Genomic DNA, 22,434 nt, shown 5'->3' with positions numbered 1-22,434 from the left:
TTTCTGTGATAGCAGCACTAGATGACTAGACAAATGGATTCAAATCTGGCAACCTATCACTGAATTAATACTCCTATTTTTTCAATCCTACTTTTCATAAGAACAATGATGTGATTTTCAACTTCAAGGGAGGGAATCTAGATTTGTTAGATGATTTTTTTCAGATGATTCATAGTAATATACTGCCTAGGATAATCTGAGATGTTGATTCATTCTTTGTGGTCCTTCCTTGCTTCTTTTCTCCTTTCTTCCTTCTTCTTTACTTTCTCCCTTTCCTTAGTGTATTTAACCTTTATGCCTCATCATTGCAGTTTTAAGACACACTCCTCCAGGTCTGAAAACCTGTAGTAATGAATACAATGGAAAAAGAGTTATTCTCACACATGGTTTAATTTTCCAGGACTCCCTGTGTCATCAGGAATGGTAGTTGCACACTTGTGGAATGCATTCAGAACTTCATTTTTTGACAGGAATATTGGTGGAATTGATTCTGTCCAGTGAAAGCTGGAGTAGTAAATACTGTCAATGCTCCTTCCACATTCCCTGGATCCTCTCACCATCTCTAATTTGCTCACCAGCCTAACTTCCAATCGACAGCACCAGCTGGAACCTATTTTTCCTGATGCATGGTGGCAGAAGTGACTGAGAATTATGTATTTCCAGGGGCAGCCTTCATTGAGAGGTGTAGGATATACCATGTTACCTGGGATAATTCTGAGTGTGGGTTTAGCACTTTTTCCAAAATTTTCTCACCGGATGAAAGCTCTGCTCACTCACTGTTGTAGCTGACAATACAAACTTTGTTGGATGTATTTTCTTCCCTGCATCCCTTCTCCTCTCTCCCATCTATATTCCTTGCTCCTTCAAGTAAATTACTTGCATTTGAATTCTTGTCTCAGTATCTGCTTCTGCAGGAACCAAAACTAAGGCAGTTGATAAAGACTGTGACAGATATTAAGGAGGTCATGAAAGGAATTGGGGACTTTGGGGCCAAAGCAAAACTTTAAAAAAAGGAAGAAAGAAGCAATTTACTAAAAAACCATAACTGGTTAGTGAGAAAAGTCTTGTTCAATATGAGTTCAATTCACTTTGATCCCACTGAATTTAATCAAATGTGTATTTCTTCCTTTTTTTAAATTGTGCTTTAGATAAAGGTTTACAGAGCAATTTAGTTTCTCTTTAAACAATTAATACACATATTGTTTTGTGACATTGGTTGCCAACCCCACGACATGTCAACACTCTCCCTGTCACCGGGGGTTGCTCATTATCAGCTTTCCTGTCTCCTTCTGCCTTCTTGTCCTTGCCCCTGAGCTGGGGTGCCCATTTAGTCTCATTTTGTTTTATGCTCATGTCTAATCTTTGGCTGAAGGGTGACCCTCAAGAGTGACTTCAGTACTGACTTAAAAGGGTGTTCAGGGGCCATACTCTTGGCATTTCTCCAGGGTCTGTCAGACTAGTAAATCTGGTCTTTTTTTCAGTTAGAATTTTGTTCTAAATTTATCTCCAGCTCCGTTCAGGACCCTCTATTGTGATCCCCATCAGAGCTGTCAGTGGTGGTAGCTGGGCACTCAAATGTGTATTAACTTATCTACTATGTACAAATTGAAGAGGAGATTGGAAAGGCATAAAAAAAAAAATTCAATTCAGAGTGGTAAGCATAATCATATTGATGCATAGGAGAAACTGTTGTAAAAAAAGATAAATATTTTCAACTCACCTTGGATAATTCCATGGAAAACTTTCTAAAAATTTTTTTTTAAGAGCTTTATTGAGGTATAATTTACAGACCATAAAACCAATCCATTGTTATAATTCAATGGCTTAAGTAAATTTGTTTAGTTGTATAATTGTCATCTCAATCCAGTTTTAGAAAGTCATGAGTACAAAGACAGAGACCATTTGATCATAGGAATCTTAGATTGTGTTGAGTATATGGCATTCCCAATGACATAGGAGTCAGGCTGTGCTCCAGGTCCTGTCAAAAAGCTTCCATAAATATATATTTTTTTTAATAACTTTTATTAAGCTTCAGGTGAACGTTTACAAATCCAATCAGTCTGTCACATATAAGTTTACATACATCTCACTCCCTACTCCCACTTGCTCTCCCCCTCTTGAGTCAGCCCTTTCCGTCTCTGCCTTCTTGACAATTTTGCCGGCTTCCCTCTCTCTCTATCCTCCCATCCCCCCTCCAGACAAGAGTTGCCAACACAATCTCAAGTGTCCACCTGATATAATTAGCTCACTCTTCATCAGCGTCTCTCTCCCACCCGCTGACCAGTCCCTTTCATTTCTAATGAGTTGTCTTTGGGGATGGTTCCTGTCCTGTGTCAACTGAAGGTCTGGGGAGCATGGCCGCCGGGATTCCTCTAGTCTCAGTCAGACCATTAAGTTTGGTCTTTTTATGAGAATTTGGGGTCTGCATCCCACTGATCTCCTGCTCCCTCAGGGGTCCTCTGTTGTGCTCCCTGTCAGGGCAGTCATCGATTGTGGCCGGGCACCAACTAGTTCTTCTGGTCTCAGGATGATGTAGGTCTCTGGTTCATGTGGCCCTTTCTGTCTCTTGGGCTCTTAGTTGTCGTGTGGCCTTGGTGTTCTTCATTTTCCTTTGCTCCAGGTGGGTTGAGACCAATTGCTGCATCTTAGATGGCCGCTTGTTAGCATTTAAGACCCCAGACGCCACATTTCAAAGTGGGATGCAGAATGATTTCATAATAGAATTATTTTGCCAATTGACTTAGAAGTCCCCGCAAACCATGTTCCCCAGACCGCCGCACTTGCTCCGCTGACCTTTGAAGCATTCATTTTATCCCGGAAACTTCTTTGCTTTTGGTCCAGTCCAATTGAGCTGACCTTCCATGTATTGAGTGTTGTCTTTCCCTTCACCTAAAGCAGTTCTTATCTACTGATTAATCAATAAAAAAACCTTCTCCCACCCTCCCTCCCTCCCCCCCTCGTATCCACAAAAGTATGTGTTCTTCTCAGGTTTACTATTTCTCAAGATCTTATAATAGTGGTCTTATACAATATTTGTCCTTTTGCCTCTGACTAATTTCGCTCAGCCTAATGCCTTCCAGGTTCCTCCATGTTATGAAATGTTTCAGAGATTCGTCACTGTTCTTTTTCGATGCGTAGTATTCCATTGTGTGAATATACCACAATTTATTTACCCATTCATCCGTTGATGGACACCTTGGTTGCTTCCAACTTTTTGCTATTGTAAACAGAGCTGCAATAAACATGGGTGTGCATGTATCTGTTTGTATGAAGGCTCTTGTATCTCTAGGGTATATTCCTAGGAGTGGGATTTCTGGGTTGTATGGTAGTTCTATTTCGAACTGTTTAAGATAACGCCAGATAGATTTCCAAAGTGGTTGTACCATTTTACATTCCCACCAGCAGTGTATGAGAGTTCCAATCTCTCCGCAGCCTCTCCAACATTTATTATTTTGTGTTTTTTGGATTAATGCCAGCCTTGCTGGTGTGAGATGGAATCTCATCGTAGTTTTAATTTGCATTTCTCTAATGGCTAATGATCGAGAGCATTTTCTCATGTATCTGTTGGCTGCCTGAATATCTTCTTTAGTGAAATGTGTGTTCATATCCTTTGCCCACTTCTTGATTGGGTTGTTTGTCTTTTTGTGGTTGAGTTTTGACAGAATCATGTAGATTTTAGAGATCAGGCGCTGGTCGGAGATGTCATAGCTGAAAATTCTTTCCCACTCTGTAGGTGGTCTTTTTACTCTTTTGGAGAAGTCTTTAGATCAGCATAGGTGTTTGATTTTTAGGAGCTCCCAGTTATCGGGTTTCTCTTCATCATTTTTGGTAATGTTTTGTATTTTGTTTATACCTTGTATTAGGGCTCCTAGGGTTGTCCCAATTTTTTCTTCCATGATCTTTATCGTTTTAGTCTTTATGTTTAGGTCTTTGATCCACTTGGAGTTAGTTTTTGTGCATGGTGTGAGGTATGGGTCCTGTTTCATTTTTTTGCAAAGGGATATCCAGTTATGCCAGCACCATTTGTTAAAAAGGCTATCTTTTCCCCAGTTAATTGACACTGGTCCTTTGTCAAATATCAGCTGCTCATACGTGGATGGATCTATGTCTGGGTTCTCAATTCTGTTCCATTGGTCTATGTGTCTGTTGTTGTACCAATACCAGGCTGTTTTGACTACTGTGGCTGTATAATAGGTTCTGAAGTCAGGTAAGGTGAGGCCTCCCACTTTCTTCTTCTTTTTCAGTAGTGCTTTGCTTATCCGGGGCTTCTTTCCCTTCCATATGAAATTGGTGATTTGTTTCTCTATCCCCTTAAAATATGACATTGGAATTTGGATCGGAAGTGCGTTAAATGTATAGATGGCTTTTGGTAGAATAGACATTTTTACTATGTTAAGTCTTCCTATCCATGAGCAAGGTATGTTTTTCCACTTAAGTATGTCCTTTTGAGTTTCTTGTAGTAAAGCTTTGTAGTTTTCTTTGTATAGGTCTTTTACATCCTTGGTAAGATTTATTCCTAAGTATCTTATCTTCTTGGGGGCTACTGTGAATGGTATTGATTTGGTTATTTCCTCTTCGGTGTTCTTTTTGTTGATGTAGAGGAATCCAAGTGATTTTTGTATGTTTATTTTATAACCTGAGACTCTGCCAAACTCTTCTATTAGTTTCAGTAGTTTTCTGGAGGATTCCTTAGGGTTTTCTGTGTATATAATCATGTCATCTGCAAATAGTGATAACTTTACTTCTTCCTTGCCAATCCGGATACCTTTTATTTCTTTGTCTAGCCTAATTGCCCTGGCTAAGACTTCCAACACGATGTTGACTAAGAGCGGTGATAAAGGGCATCCTTGTCTGGTTCCCGTTCTCAAGGGAAATGCTTTCAGGTTCTCTCCATTTAGAGTGATATTGGCCGTTGGCTTTGCATAGATGCCCTTTATTATGTTGAGGAATTTTCCTTCAATTCCTATTTTGGTAAGAGTTTTTATCATAAATGGGTGTTGGACTTTGTCAAATGCCTTTTCTGCATCTATTGATAAGATCATGTGGTTTTTGTCTTTTGTTTGATTTATGTGATGGATTACATTAATGGTTTTTCTGATATTAAACCAGCCTTGCATACCTGGTATAAATCGCACTTGATCAGGGTGAATTATTTTTTTGATGTGTTGTTGGATTCTATTGGCTAGAATTTTGTTGAGGATTTTTGCATCAATGTTCATGAGGGATATAGGTCTATAATTTTCTTTTTTTGTAATGTCTTTACCTGGTTTTGGTATCAGGGAGATGGTGGCTTCATAGAATGAGTTGGGTAGTATTCCGTCATTTTCTATGCTTTGGAATACCTTTAGTAGTAATGGTGTTAACTCTTCTCTGAAAGTTTGGTAGAACTCTGCAGTGAAGCCGTCCGGGCCAGGGCTTTTTTTTGTTGGGAGTTTTTTGATTACCGTTTCAATCTCTTTTTTTGTTATGGGTCTATTTAGTTGTTCTACTTCTGAATGTGTTAGTTTAGGTAGGTAGTGTTTTTCCAGGAATTCATCCATTTCTTCTAGGTTTTCAAATTTGTTAGAGTACAATTTTTCATAATAATCTGAAATGATTCTTTTAATTTCATTTGGTTCTGTTGTGATGTGGTCCTTCTCATTTCTTATTCGGGTTATTTGTTTCCTTTCTTGTATTTCTTTAGTCAGTCTAGCCAATGGTTTATCAATTTTGTTAATTTTTTCAAAGAACCAGCTTTTGGCTTTGTTAATTCTTTCAATTGTTTTTCTGTTCTCTAATTCATTTAGTTCAGCTCTAATTTTTATTATTTGTTTTCTTCTGGTGCTTGATGGATTCTTTTCTTGCTCAGTTTCTATTTGTTCAAGTTGTAGGGACAGTTCTCTGCTTTTGGCTCTTTCTTCTTTTTGTATGTGTGCATTTATTGATATAAATTGGCCTCTGAGCACTGCTTTTGCTGTGTCCCAGAGGTTTTGATAGGAAGTATTTTCATTCTCGTTGCTTTCTATGAATTTCCTTATTCCCTCCTTAATGTCTTCTATAACCCAGTCTTTTTTCAGAAGGGTGTTGTTCATTTTCCAAGTAATTGATTTCTTTTCCCTAGTTTTTCTGTTCTTGATCTCTAGTTTTATTGCCTTGTGGTCTGAGAAGATGCTTTGTAATATTTCGATGTTTTGGACTCTGCAAAGGTTTGTTTTATGACCTAATATGTGGTCTATTCTAGAGAATGTTCCATGTGCGCTAGAAAAAAAAGTATATTTTGCAGCAGTTGGGTGGAGAGTTCTGTATAAGTCAATGAGGTCAAGTTGGTTGATTGTTGTAATTAGATCTTCCGTGTCTCTGTTGAGCTTCTTACTGGATGTCCTGTCCTTCTCCGAAAGTGGTGTGTTGAAGTCTCCTACTATAATTGTGGAGGTATCTATCTCGCTTTTCAATTCTGTTAAAATTTGATTTATGTATCTTGCAGCCCTGTCATTGGGTGCATAAATATTTAATATGGTTATGTCTTCCTGATCCATTGTCCCTTTTATCATTATATAGTGTCCTTCTTTATCCTTTGTGGTGGATTTAAGTCTAAAGTCTATTTTGTCAGAAATTAATATTGCTACTCCTCTTCTTTTTTGCTTATTGTTTGCTTGATATACTTTTTTCCATCCTTTGAGTTTTAGTTTGTTTGTGTCTCTAAGTCTAAGGTGTGTCTCTTGTAGGCAGCATATAGATGGATCGTGTTTCTTTATCCAGTCTGTGACTCTCTGTCTCTTTATTGGTGCATTTAGTCCATTTACATTCAGGGTAATTATAGATAAATAAGTTTTTAGTGCTGTCATTTTGATGCCTTTTTATGTGTGTTGTTGACAGTTTCATTTTTCCACCTACTTTTTTGTGCTGAGGCGTTTTTCTTAGTAAATTGTGAGATCCTCATTTTCATAGTGCTTGACTTTATGTTAGTTGAGTCGTTACGTTTTTCTTGGTTTTTATCTTGAGTTATAGAGTTGTTATACCTTTTTGTGGTTACCTTATTATTTACCCCTATTTTTCTAAGTAAAAACCTAACTTGTATTGTTCTATATCGCCTTGTATCACTCTCCATATGGCAGTTCAATGCCTCCTGTATTTAGTCCCTCTTTTTGATTATTGTGATCGTTTACCTATTGACTTCCATGATTCCCTGTCATGTGTATTTTTTTTTAATTAATCTTAATTTGTTTTTGTGATTTCCCTATTTGAGTTGATATCAGGACGTTCTGTTTTGTGACCTTGTGTTGTGCTGATATCTGATATTATTGGTTCTCTGACCAAACAATATCCTTTAGTATTTCTTGTAGCTTTGGTTTGGTTTTTGCAAATTCTCTAAACTTGTGTTTGTCTGTAAATATCTTAATTTCGCCTTCATATTTCAGAGAGAGTTTTGCTGGATATATGATCCTTGGCTGGCAGTTTTTCTCCTTCAGTGTTCTGTATATGTTGTCCCATTCCCTTCTTGCCTGCATGGTTTCTGCTGAGTAGTCAGAACATATTCTTACTGATTCTCCCTTGAAGGAAACCTTTCTTTTCTCCCTGGCTGCTTTTAAAATTTTCTCTTTATCTTTGGTTTTGGTGAGTTTGATGATAATATGTCTTGGTGTTTTTCTTTTTGGATCAATCTTAAATGGGGTTCGATGGGCATCTTGGATAGATATCCTTTCGTCTTTCATAATGTCAGGGAAGTTTTCTGTCAGGAGTTCTTCAACTATTTTCTCTGTGTTTTCTGTCCCCCCTCCCTGTTCTGGGACTCCAATCACCCGCAAGTTATCCTTCTTGATAGAGTCCCACATAATTCTTAGGGTTTCTTCATTTTTTTTAATTCTTTTATCTGATTTTTTTTCAGCTATGTTGGTGTCAATTCCCTGGTCCTCCAGATGTCCCAGTCTACATTCTAATTGCTCGAGTCTGCTCCTCTGAGTTCCTAGTGCGTTGTCTAATTCTGTTATTTTATTGTTAATCTTTTGGATTTCTACATGTTGTCTCTCTATGGATTCTTGCAACTTATTAATTTTTCCAGTATGTTCTTGAATAATCTTTTTGAGTTCTTCAACAGTTTTATCAGTGTGTTCCTTGGCTTTTTCTGCAGTTATCCTAATTTCATTTGTGATATCATTAAGCATTCTGTAAATTAGTTTTTTATAATCTGTATCTGATAATTCCAAGATTGTATCTTCATTTAGGAAAGATTTTGATTCTTTTGTTTGGAGGGTTGGAGAAGCTGTCATGGTCTGCTTCTTTAAGTGGTTTGATATGGATTGTTGTCTCCGAGCCATCACTGGGAAACTAGTTTTTCCAGAAAATCCGCTAAAAAAAAAAATGCAGTCAGATCCTTATCAGAGTTCTCCCTCTGGCTCAGGCTATTCAGATGTTAATGAAGCCGCCTGCATCCAGTCCAAATCCCTGCGGGACGGTTCCCCGGCTCGGATGCTGCTCTTTCTGCTCCAAGACCAGTCACTGCCTCCCGGGGACTTATCCTACCGGCTGCGTCCCACGCCGCCTGTGGAACCGGCTGGTCCCCCTCCCGGGGTTAGTTCAGGGGGGTGGAGCCGCTCTCTGTGCTTGTGCCGTACCTGACTGTTACGCTGGCTCCAGGCTCTGGAAACAATCGCTGCTTCCCTGTATTAGTTCGTTCTCCGTCTCTAAATCTGTGTTTGTTGTTCAGGGTTTGTAGATTGTTATGTATGTGATCGATTCACTTGTTTTTCCGTGTCTTTGTTGTAAGAGGGATCCGAGGTAGCGTCTGCCTAGTCCGCCATCTTGGCTCCGCCCCCTCCATAAATATTTTATAAAGCAATATTTTATATTGTTTTCCTGGTCTCTGCCAGTAACTGCCTCCTTTCCATAGCTATATAGGAAACAGGTGGATAAGGTGGGTGCCCTCCTGCTCTGTTATTTTGTATTGAATGGTTTATTAAAACAACCCTAGGAGTTCTGGATTTATCTTTTAAAACTTGTTACCTAAAAAGCACTTACCATTGGAACTACTTCCTAATTAAAAAAAAAAAAAAAAAAACCAGTGCCATCAAGTCGATTCTGACTCATAGCAACCCTATAGGACAGAGTAGAACTGCCCCATAGAGTTTCCAAGGAGCGCCTGGCAGATTCAAACTGCCGACCCTTTGGTTAGCAGCCATAGGGCTTAACTACTACGTCACCAGGGTTTCCATTAGTATTTGGAAAAAAATAGTGGATTTGAAAACATTTCATTGGAATAGGGAGAATACCTGTCCTCTTTGTTTTATTTTCAATCTCTTTCAATCTAAGGCTTCCAGAAGAATTGTTGATGCTGTTGGTTGTTGTTAGGTGCTTTGAGTCAGTTTCAACTCATCGCAACCCTATGTACAACAAAAGAAAACACTGCCTGGTATTATGCCATTCTCAACAAACTTTGCTATGTTAAGACTGTTGTTGCAGCCACTGTGTCAATCCATCTCACTGAGAGTCTTCCTCTTTTTAGCTGACCTTCTTTTTCACCAAGCTTGATGTCCTTCTCTAGGAACTGCCCTCTCCTAATAACATGCCCAAAGTACTTGAGATGAATTCTCGACATCTTTACTTCCATAATTCAAAAGCGTTGATTCTTCCTTGGTTTTCCTCATTCATTGTCCAGCTTTCACACACCTATGAGACAAATGAAAACACCATAGCTTGTGTCAGGCAAATCTTAGTCCTTAAAGTAACATCTTAGCTTTCAACACTTTAAAGAAGTCTTTTGCAGCATATTCACCTAGTGCAATGCATTGTTTGATTTCTGGACTGCTGCTTACATGGGCTTTGATTGTGGATCCAAGTAAAATGAAATGCTTCACAACTCCAATCTTTTCTCCATTTATCATGATTCCTTATTGGGCCAGTTATGAATCTTTTTTTTTTTTATGTGTATGCGTAATCCATACTGAAAGCTGTGGTCTTTGATCTTCATTAATAAGTACTTCAAGTCCTCTTCACTTTCAGCAAGCAAGTTTGCGTCATCTTTATAACACAAGTTGTTAATGAGTCTTCCTCCAGTCCTGAAGCCATATTCTTCTTCATGTAGTCCAGCTTCTCACATTATTTGCTCAGAATACAGATTGAGTAGGTATGGTGAAAAAATACAAACCTGACACACACCTTTCCTGATTTTAAACCACACAGCATTCCCATGCTCTATTCAAATCCCTGCCTCTTGATCCATGTACAGGTTCATCATGAGCATAATTAAGTGTTCTGGGATTCTCATTCTTCGCAATGTTATTCATAATTTGTTATAATCCACACAGTCGAATGTCTTTGCATAGCCAATGAAATACAGGTAAAATCTTTCTGGTGTTCTCTGCTTTCAGTGAGGATTCATCTGACATCAGCAATGATATCCCTTGTTCTGCATCCTTTTCTGAATCTGGTTTGAATTTCTGGTAGTTCCCTGTTGATGTACTGCTTGCTGCAACTGCTTTTGAATGATCTTCAGGAAAATTTATTGTTCAATAATTTCTGCATTCTCTTGAATCACCTTTTTTAGAATAGACATAAGTATGGATCTCTTCCAATTGGTTGGCCAGGTAGCTCTCTTCCAAATTTCTTGGCATAGGTGAGTGAGCACTTCCAGGGCTACATCACTTTGTTGAAACGTCTCAATGGGTAGTCCGTCAATTTCTGAAGCCTTGTTTTTGCCAATACCTTCAGTGCAGCTTGGACTTGTTCCTTCATACCATTGGCTCTTGATCATATGCTATCACCTGAAATGATATATGTAGATCAATTATTTTTGGAATAGAGATTCTGTATATACCTTCCATCTTTTGAGGTTTCCTTTGCCATTCTGTATTTTGCCCATAGAATCTTTCAGTACTGCAATTCAAGGCTTGCATTTTTTCTTCAGTTCTTTAAGATTGAGAAACGGTGAACATGTTCTTCACTTTTGGTTTTCTAACTCCAGGTCTTTGCACATGTCATTATAATACTTTCTTTTGCCTTCTCAAACCACCCTACGAAATCTTCTGTTCAGCTATTTTACTTTATCATTTATTCCATTCACTTTATCTACTTCATATTCAAGAGCAGGTTTCAGAGACTCTTCTGACACCCATTTTGGTGTTTGCTTTCTTTCCTCTCTTTTTAATGACCTCTTGTTTGCTTCATGTAGGATGTTGTTGACATCATTCCACAAGGTTTGGTAACAACTTACCCTAGCAACAGGCAATATGGTGTTTCTCAATATTCCTGGTAATATTTCTTCATATATCTTCTCCCTGTATACCATATAACAGGTCATATGTGCTGGTTATTGAGCTCTTATGTCTCTGCTCCAAAAGTTCCCCTTTCTGTATATCCCTTTGTGATGCCAGTGTAGAAATACTCACAACGCTGCTCTGATTTTCCATCTGGCTTTCTTGTCAGGTTCATCCAATAGTTGTTCATAAGGATCACCAAGACACACCCACCACAATAAACCCAACTCCTAGTTCTTTGGTGTGGTTGCTACTTCCTGCAGGTAGTATCTCTGTGTTACCACTTTCTTTTTTTTTTAATGCCTTTCAGTCTTTGAATAACTATTTAACTGATTACCTATATTAAATCATCTTCATTAAAATAACTAGTGTGGTTTCTTTCTTTTTTATTCATTCTAACTAATAAATCATACCATGGAGAGTAAAGATATATTGTCATGTGTCTGCAATTGGATGCTTACAAATGTGCTCGGGAAAAAGCTTGGTTGTAAATCATATGCCTTGGTCAAGGGTGTACAGTTGAAGTTGAAGGTGGAGGTGTCATGTTTCTATTTGTTATATGACTCTAATGGTGCCTGAGAACCATTAAGTCACCCAAGCCATTATGAATAAATTTAACTTTATCTGTTTTTCATTACTCTAAGACAGCAAAGGTCATATCTTCAGAAAAGGAGGGCTCTTTCTTCTCTCTAGTTGTATCCTCCTTGGAATTCCGCTTTGGAACCATGCTTCACTGTCTTCTCTCTTGGTGAATCTGTCTTTGGACTCCTGTCTCTCGTTTAGAGATGCCACACATAGCTCCTGATGCAGCAATATGGTCTCTGAAAATCTGTGCAGTAACTAGTTTACTCTGCCTCTTACCACAAAATTGAGTTTCCAGTCAACTTTGCTGATGAGAACCTTTGAGGCTCAAAGTGTATTTAATCTGGATGCTTGACACAAGCTCTTACAATTTCATCTTTGCACAGTGAGACCTTGAACAGTTTTAGGGAAAGGACTGAATGTCATTGGTCTCTATACTCAAAAGCTAGCTTAGTTAGGGCATAGACTGGGTATTTCTACACTTTGTTTAATATTGAATAAGTTATTCATTGACTCACAAGAAAAAGTGAAGATACTTTAATATCAATACATCCAGTATCAGATGGTCTACTAGCCCTTCTATGTAGATTTCTATCAACATCTGAGATAATAAATGTATGCCTTGTTTGTTTTCATTATTGTGAACATTCAATGACATCAATTTTTTTACAAATGTATATTACTTGCAAGATGAAAAACCATAGAATAATGGGTGTATTTTGATAAGTTCTATAAATATCATCACCACCACCAGTTGCCACTGAGTTGATTCTGACTCATGGTGACCCATGTGTCTCAGAGATGAACTGTGTTCTATAGGGTTTTCAATAGCTGATTTTTTGGAAGTAGATCACCAGGCTTTTCTTCCAAAGCACCTCTGGGTGACATTGAACTTCCAACCTTTAAATTAGCAACTGAACCTTTCAACTCTTTGTGCCATCCAAGGACTCCAAACTGACCATAAAGAGGGTGATAATAATAATGGTGATGATGATGATGTTATTACATTATCAGGATTTTTTTTTTTTTTTTTATTGAGGGCTTCATTGTGCCAGACTCTGAGTTAAAATTCCTTGTAACTTATTTTCTTGCATCAGCACCACCACCGTCCAAAAAGAGCAATGCAGATTGTCATTTTACAAATAAAGACAGACGCACAGCCTTTTTAATGTAACTTGTACCAGGTCTTGGGTTAGAAAGGGGTGCAGCCAGGTTTGAATCTGTACAGTCTGGCTCTAGACACAGGACACCGGGCCATATTCTGCCCTGTCCACCTACAAGGCCATTTCTTTTCCCTGGTCATTGCAAGTTATTCACTGTTCTCTTCCAGAGGGTATCCCTTGCTGCATCAACTATAGGAAGGATATCTGAGATCACAAGCGGGGATCACAGAAGGAATCGGCAGATGATAATTCTGGGAAGAACTTACTCTTGCCCCTGTTCCTGAATTTTGTCTTAGCTATCCACTTCTTCCATTCTTGAGATTTAGACCCTCTCAATCTCAAAGGAAGACATATCTCAGAATCTTTTTGATTCCATTTCTAGTTGGGAATCTGGAGGAAATTAAAACGTGTGAAAAAGTTTAGTATATGGGTCTCAGAGGCTGACAAGTTAGTTTTGAATAATGTCTGCTCTACTCGTGAAATGTGTGCCATGGTGCAAGTTCTTAGTATCTCTTGGCCTCTTCATTGTCATCTGAGTTAATATTTAGTTGTTACAACTTCATTGAATAATTATTAAATAAATAATAAATACTATCTTTGTAATTTGATATATGATGGATGCATGTAGTAATAGGAAAATAAAATCTAGATTTATGGCCTTGAGAACTCAATGCCAAGAGCTCATAATTAGCCAAAAGCGTTCATGTTATCACAATCTCTGAGGACTTGTTAATAATAATGGATGAGAAAGAAAAGAAAAATGAATGCCCTTTTCTCAGGGGTAACTTGCCTATCCTTTTCACTTTTGAGTTGCAAAGATCTTTAAATATTGTTATTATTTGTATTATGTTTCAGATTCAGGCTATTTGACTGAAATATCTTGTGATCTGAAGGTATGGTTTTCCAAGGAAAACCATACCTTCAGTTTATTTCCATTTCTATGCAAGTAGATATTGAAAGCTTAGAAAGAAACAACTGAGTTTCATTCATTCATGATTCTGCAAAGCCTATCCCATGCTTGGCACACAGTAGGCTAAAATAATGACAATAACAAATCAGTGTTAAATATGGAATATACCCTTCTTTGTTTCACAGAAACAGAGGGTGCTGTATGGAGTTCATACACTGAGCTTTCATCCCTCCAAGGGTGCCCCCTAGGACTAAAGATAAAATAAGACACAAATGTGTCTATATCATGGACTTTCTATGGGACCTATTATTGCTCATTTAACTGAATGCACAATACTCAATTATTTTCAAAAAGTTGTGAAAATTTTCATAAAGATGGAGAAAAAAAAGGAGGAAGAAAAGCGGGAAATATCGTATAGTGTTGACCTAAACAACTAATAAGATTTCAACGACTCTATGCTCAATTTTCCTGGGACATGATAGGCATCTACCACTCTCATATAATCATATAAAAGGATATTAAATATTTTGTGGGATAGTATTTCATCAGTAAATATAAGACTCCCATAATTACTCAAGTTCTGGTTGAATAAACAATGACCAAATATTTATGAAGTGCCAAATCTTCATTAGCTGCCACATCTATCCTAGAGATGGGTGTTATTCTCCCCATGTCCAGCTCAGAGAGGTTGAGAGATTTAAGTGCACTCTAAACATAATGTCTGAAATATTTGGACTCAGATCGTTGTCTCCTGATGCCTATTTCAGTCTTCTATTTCCTTAACTATAGCAGAATGGTAGTATTTCTTTTAAAACCTGCTTTGGTTTCAGATGAGCAAATGGAGGCTGAATGAATGATTCTTCTTCTTACAACTTAGTGAGTTGGTCTGTGAATTAAGGGAATGGGCCAAGTGGCTTACGGGTTACTTTATAGCTGGAATCTTGTAGGCCATAGGGCTTTCTAAAGACAGTAATACTTTTTACTGCATACTTTAAAAAATATCTGAGATATGGGTATTACACAGTACAAGAAAAAAAAGCAGATAAAAAATTAAAAAAAGAAATGAAGAAACCCTAAGAATCATGTGGGATTCTATCAAGAGAAATAACCTATGAGTTATTGGAGTACCAGGACAGGTAGAGAGAACAGAAAATACAAAGAGAATTGTTGAAGATTTGTTGGCAGAAAACTTCCCTTATATCATGAAAGATGAGAAAATATCTATCCAAGACGCTCATCGAACTCCACACAAGGTAGATCCCAAAAGAAAGTCACCAAGACATATTATAATCAAACTTTCCAAAACCAAAGATAGAGGGGGAAATTTAAGAGTGGCTAGGGATAAATGAAAAGTCACCTGCAAAAGACAGTCAATAAGAACAAACTTGGAATACTCCACAGAAACCATGCAGGCAAGAAGGCAATGGAATGACATAAGGCCTTGAAGGAAAAAAATTGACAACCAAGAATCATATATCAAGCAAAACTATCTCTCAAATATGAAGGCAAAATTAGGACATTTCCAGATAAGCAGAAGTTTAGGAAATTTGCAAAAACCAAAACAAAACTGCAAGAAATACTAAAGGAAGTTCTCTGTTTAGAAAATCAATAACATCAAATAACGGCCCAAGACTAGAACACAGAACAGAGCAACCAGATATCAACCCAGATTGGAAAACCACATAATAAATCAAGATTTAAAAAAAAACACTCAAAACAGGGAAACAACAATGTCATTATGTAAAAGATGAGAACATTAAATCAACAAAGAGGGACTAAAAAAATATAGTCATAGATTTTTCATATGGAGAGGAAGTCAAGGCGCTATAAAGAGATAAAAGTATGGTTTAAACTTAGAAAAACAGGGGTAAATAACAAGGTAACTGCAAAGGAGACTAACAATCCTACACATCAAAATAAAATACAAGAAAAACATAAACACTTAGCAAACACAAAATCAGCTACAATGAAATAGAAGAAAAGACAATATATGAGGAAAACTACTTGGCACAAAAAATTAAATAGAAAAAAGACAACAACACACAAAAAAAGACATCAAAATGACAGCACTAAACTCATACCTTTCCATAATTACCCTGAATGTGAACGGACTAAATGTACCAATAAAGAGACAGAGAGTGGCAGAATGGATAAAAAAACACAATCTGTCCATATTTGCCTACAAGAGACACATTTTAGACTTAAAGACACAAACAAACTAAAACTCAAAGGTTGGAAATATATATATATCAAGCAAACAACCACCAAAAAAGAACAAAAGTGACAATATTAATTTCTGACAAAACAGACTCTAAAGTTAAATCCACCACAAAGGATAAGGAAGGACACTATATAATGGGACAATATACCAGGAGTATATAACTATATAAAACATTTATGAACCCAAAGACAGGGCTTCAAGATATATAAAACAAACTCTAACAGCATTGAAATTTAACAGCATCGAAAAGAGAAATAGACAGCTCCACAATAATAGTAGGAGGCTTCAACACACCACTTTTGGTGAAGGACAGAACACACAGAAAGAAGCTTGATAAAGACATGGAAGATCTAAATGCCACAATCAACAAACTCGACCTTATAGACATATACAGAACACTCCACACAACAGCAGTCAAGTATACTTTCTTTTCTAGTGCATACGGACATTCTTGAGAATAGACCACATATTAGGTCATAAAGCAAGCCTTAGCAGAATCCAAAACATTGAAATATTACAAAGCATCTTCTATGACCATAAGGCTATAAAAGTAGAAATCAACAACAGAAAAAGCAGGGAAAAGAAATGAAATACATTGAAACTGAACAACACCTGGCTCAAAAACTACTGGGTTATAGAACAGATTAAGGATGGAATAAAGAAATTCATGCAATCCAATGAAAACAAATACACTTCTTATCAGAACCTTTGGGACACAGCTGAAGTAGTCATCACAGGTCAATTTATAGCAATAAATCCATACAATCAAAAAGAAGAAAGGGCCAAAATCAAAGAACTACCCCTACGATGAAGAAATAGAGCAACAAAAGAAACCTTCTGGCACCAGAAGAAAGCAAATAATAAAAATTAGGGCAGAATTAAATGAAATAGAGAACAGAAAAACAATTGAAAGAGTTAACAAGACCAAAGATGGCTCTTTGAAAAGATTAACAAAATCGATAAAGCATTGGCCGAACCGACAAAAGAAAAACAGGAGAGGAAGCAAATAACCCAAATAAGAAATGATATGGGTGATATCACAAGAGACTTAACTGAAATTAAAAAAATATATATTATCAGATTACTAAGAAAAATTGTATTCTAACAAATTTGAAAACCTAGAAGAAATAGATGAATTTCTAGAAACACACTACCTACATAAACTAACACTAACGGAGGCAGAACAACTTAATAAACCCACAACAAAAGAAGAGATTGAAAAGGTAATTTAAAAATGCCCAATTAAAAAAAGCCTTGGCCCTGATGGCTTCACTGGAGAATTTTAGCAAACTTTCAGAGAAGAGTTAACGCCACTACTACTAAAGGTATTTCAGAGCATAGAAAAGGACGGAATGCTCCCAAACTCATTCTATGAAGCCAGCATTTCCCTGATACCAAACCAGGTAAAGACACCACAAAAAAGAAAATTACGGGCCTACATTCCTCATGAACTTAGATACAAAAATCCTCAACAAAATTCTAGCCAATAGAATTCAACAACATATCAAAAAAATAATTCACCATGACCAAGTGGGATTATTACCAGGTGTGCAGTGATGGTTCAAGATTAGAAAAATAACCAATGTAACCCATCACATAAATAAAACAAAAGACAAGAACCACATGATCTTATCAATTGATGCAGGAAAGGCATTTGACACAGTCCAACACCGATTCATGATAAAAACTCTCAGCAAAGTAGGAAAAGAAGGAAAAATTCTCAAGATAATAAAGGGTGTTTATGTGAGACCAACAGCCAACATCATCCTAAATGGAAAGTCTGAAAACATTCCCCTTGGGAAAGTAAGCCAGACAAGGATGCCCTTTATAACCAATTTTATTCAGCATTGTGTAGCATGCCCAAGTCAGAGCAATTAGGCTAGATAAAGAAATAAAGCGCATCCAGATTGGTAGGGAAGAAGTAGAAGTATGTCTATTTGCAGATGACATGATCTTATATACAGAAAACCCTAAAGAATCCTCAGGAAAACTACTGAAGCTAATAGAAGAGTTCAGCAGATTACCAGGATACAAGATAAACATACAAAAATCAGCTGGATTCCTCTACGTCAACAAAGGAAACATCAAAGAGGAACTCACTAAATCAATATCATTTACAACAGCCCCCAAGAAGATAAAATACTTAGGAATAAATCTAACCCAAGATGTAAAAGACCTATACAAAGAAACTACAAGACGTTTTGCAAGAAAACAAAAGTGACATACATAAGTGGAAAAACACACCTTGCTCATGGATAGGGAGACTTAATATTTTAAAAATATCTATTCTACCCAAAGCAATCTATATATACAATGCAATCCCTATCAAATTCCAATGACATTCTTTAATGAGATGGAGAAACAAATCGCCAACTTTATATGGAAGGCAACAGGGCCCCGGATAAGTAAAGCATTACGGAAAAAGAAGAATAAAGTGGGAGGCCTCACTCTACCTCATTTTAGAGCATACTATACTGCTCCAGTTTTTTTTTTTTTTTTTTATACTGCCCCAGTAGTCAAAACAGCCTAGTACTGGTACAGCAACAGATACAGAGATCAATGAAACAGAATTGAGAACCCAGGCATAAACCCATCCACATATGAGCAGCTGATATTTGACAAAGGCCCAAAGTCTTTTAACTTTGGGGAAAAGACAGCCTCCTTAACAAATGGTGTTGGCATAACAGGCTATCCATCTCCAAAAAAACGAAACAAGACCCATACCTCACACCATGCATAAAAATTAACTCAAAGTGGATCAAGGACCGAAATCTAAAATTATAAAGATTTGGGAAGAAAAAATTGGGAGAATGGGAGGAGCCCTGATACATGGCATAAACAGTGTACAAAACATTACTAATAATGCACAAACACCAGAAGAGAAACTAGATAACTGGGAGCTCCCCAAATCCAAACACTTACACTCATCAAAAGTCTTCACCAGAAGAATAAAAAAATTACCTATAAACTGGGAAAAAGTTTTTGGCTACAACAAATCTGGTCAGTGCCTGGTCTCGAAAATCTACATGATACTGCAAAAACTCAACAACAGAAAGACAAATAACCCAGTTAAAAAATGGTCAAAGGACATGAATGGGCTTATCACCAAAGAAGACATTCAGACATTCAGAAAAATGTTTATGGCTACATAAGTCAATACTAATGTTACGTAAACATTGAATGGAACAGATACATGAGGAATTGCTCAGGATCATTAGTCGTTAGAGAAATGCAACTCCAAACTACAATGAAATGCCATCTTACCCCAACAAGGCTGGCATTAATCTAAAAAACACGAAATAATAAATGTTGGAGAGGTTGTGGAGAGACGGGAACACTTATGTGCTGCTGGTGGGAATGTAAAATGATACAACCACTTTGGAAATCGATTTGGCGCTTCCTTAAAAAGCTAGAAATAGAACTACCATATGATCCAGCAATCCCACTCCTTAGAATATATCCTAGAGAAATTAGAGCCTTCACAGAAACAGATATATGCACACCACGTTCATTGCAGCACTGTTTACAATAGCAAAAAGATGGAAGCAACCAAGGTGCCCATCAACGGATAAATAGGTAAATAAACTGTGGTATAGCCACATAATGTAAGACTACACAATAATTAAGAACAAGGATGAAACATTTCATAACATGGAGGAATCTGTAAAAGGACAAATACTGTATGAGACCACAATTATAAGAACTCAGGAAAAAAGTTTAAACACAGAAGAAAGTATTCTTTGATGGTTACAAGTGTAGGGAGCAAGGGAGAGGGGTATTCACTAATTAGATAGTCCAAACCAAAAAAAAAATTAGGTAGTAGACAAGAACAATTTTAGGTGAAGGGAAAGACAACACACAACACGGGACAGGTCAGCAGAACTGGACTAAACCAAAAGCAAAGAAGTTTCCTGAATAAACGAAATGCTTCGAAGGCCACCGTAGCAGGGATGGGGATTAGGGGACCATGGTTTCAGGGGACATCTAGGTCAACTGGCATAACAAAATGTATTAAAATGTTCTGCATCTCACTTTGGTGAGTGACCTCTGAGTTCTTAAACATTAGAAAGTGACCATCTAAGATGCATCAATTGATCTCAATCCACCTGGAGCAAAGGAGAATGAAGAACACCAAAGACACAAGGTAAATATGAGCCCAAGAGACAGAAAGGGCCACATAAACCAGAGACTACATCAGCCTGAGACCAGAACTTGATGGTGCCACGCTATCACAGATTACCGCCTTGACAGGGAACACAACAGAGAATCCCTGATGGAGCATGAAAACAGTGGGACCTCAAATTCTCATAAAAAGACCAGACCTAATAATCTGAGAGTAGAGGGACACCAGAGATCATGGTCCCTGGACTTTCTGTTAGCCCAAGACTGGAACCATTCCCAAAGCCAACTCTTCAGACAGGGATTGGACTGGACTATAAGACAGAAAATGATACTGGTGAGGAGTGGGCTTCTTGGCTCAAGTAGACACATGACGCTATGTGGGTAGCTTCTGTCTGGAGGGGAGATGAGAAGGCAGGAGCCAGTTGAATGGACACGGAGAATACAGAGTTGAGAGGAAGGATGTGCTGTCTCATTATGGGAATAGCGGGTAGGAGTACATAGGAAGGTGTATATAAGTTTTTGTATGAGAGACTGACTTGATTTGTAAACTTTCACTTAGAGCATAATAAAAAAAAATGGACTTATAAAATGATGTCCCTCTCTCAGATACCATGCATGGTTTAAAGTGTTTGAAAGATGTGTGCATACTTCATGGGGACACTAACAACACAATGGTGTACTAAATGAGAACTCTTGGGAGACAATGTGTGTAGCATTTACACACATTTTCAAGATAAAATGTTTATGGATACATAAGTCAATACTAATTTTATGGAAACACTGGATGGAAATGCACCCACCAGATGTGTGACACTGCTTACCTTTGACAGATCACTGTGCAGAGGAATGGGAATATGCAGAGATAGCTAGGATATTCAAGTTTTTATTGGTAATATTTAAAGTGCATTTAAAACTTGGTCTCTGAAACAAATACTATTTTTGTTGTTGTTACATGCCGTCGAGTCAGTTCCAACTCATAGCGACCCAATGCACAACAGAATGAAACACTGCCCCGTCTTGAGTCATCCTTAAAATCATTGTTATTCTTGAGCTCACTGTTGCAGCCACTGTGTCAGTCCACCTCGTTGACGGTCTTCCTTTTTTCTGCTGACCCTGATCTCTGCCAAGCATGATGTCCATCTCCAGGGACTGATCCCTCCTAACATGTCCAAAGTACGTAAGACCCAGTCTCGCTATCCTTGCTTCTAAGGAGCACTCAGGTTGTACTTCTAAGACGGATTTGTTTGTTCTTTTGGCAGTCCATGGTATATTCCATATTCTTCGCCAACACCACAATTCAAAGGTGTGAATTCTTCTTCAGCCTTCCTTATTCGTTGTCCAGCTTTCACATGCATATGATGCAATTGGAAATACCAAGGCTTGGGTCAGGTGCACCTTAGTCTTCAGGGTGAAATCTTTGCTCTTCAACACTTTGAAGAGGTCCTTTGCAGCAGATTTGCCCAATGCAATGCGTCTTTTCATTTCTTGACTGCTGATTTCATGTCTGTTGATTGTGGATCCAAGTAAAATGAAATCCTTGACAACTTCAATCTTTTCTCCATTTATCATGATGTTGCTCATTGGTCCAATTGTGAGTACTTTTGTATTTTTATGTTGAGGTGCAATCCACACTGAAGGCTCTGGTCTTTGATCTTCATTAGTAAGTGCTTCAAGTCCTTTTCACTTTCAGCAAGCAAGATTGTGTCATCTGCGTAACACAGGCTGTTAATGAGTCTTCCTCCAATCCTGATGCCCCGTTCTTCTTCATATAGTCCAGCTTCTTGGATTATTTGCTTAGCATACAGATTGAATAGGTATGGTGAAAGAATACAACCATGATCCACACCTTTCCTGACTTTAAACCAATCTGTATCCCCTTGTTCTGTCCGAACAACTGCCTCTTCATCTATGTAAAGGCTCCTCATGAGCACAATTAAGTGTTCTGGAATTCCCATTCTTTGCAATGTTACCATAATTTTTTATGATCCACACAGTCGAATGCCTTTGCATAGTCAATAAAACACAGGTAAACGTCCTTCTGGTATTCTCTGTTTTCAGCCAGGATCCATCTGACATCACCAATGATATCCCTGGTTCCACGTCCTCTTCTGAAACCAGCCTGAATTTCTGGCAGTTCCCTGTCGATATACTGCTGCAGCCCTTTTTGAATGATCTTCAGCAAAATTTTGCTTGCATGTGATATTAATG

This window comes from Elephas maximus, chromosome 3 (genome assembly GCF_024166365.1).
Source record: "Elephas maximus indicus isolate mEleMax1 chromosome 3, mEleMax1 primary haplotype, whole genome shotgun sequence".
NCBI lineage: Eukaryota > Metazoa > Chordata > Mammalia > Proboscidea > Elephantidae > Elephas > Elephas maximus.
The sequence above is the reverse complement of the archived record's forward strand: the minus strand, read 5'-3'. Positions refer to the sequence as shown.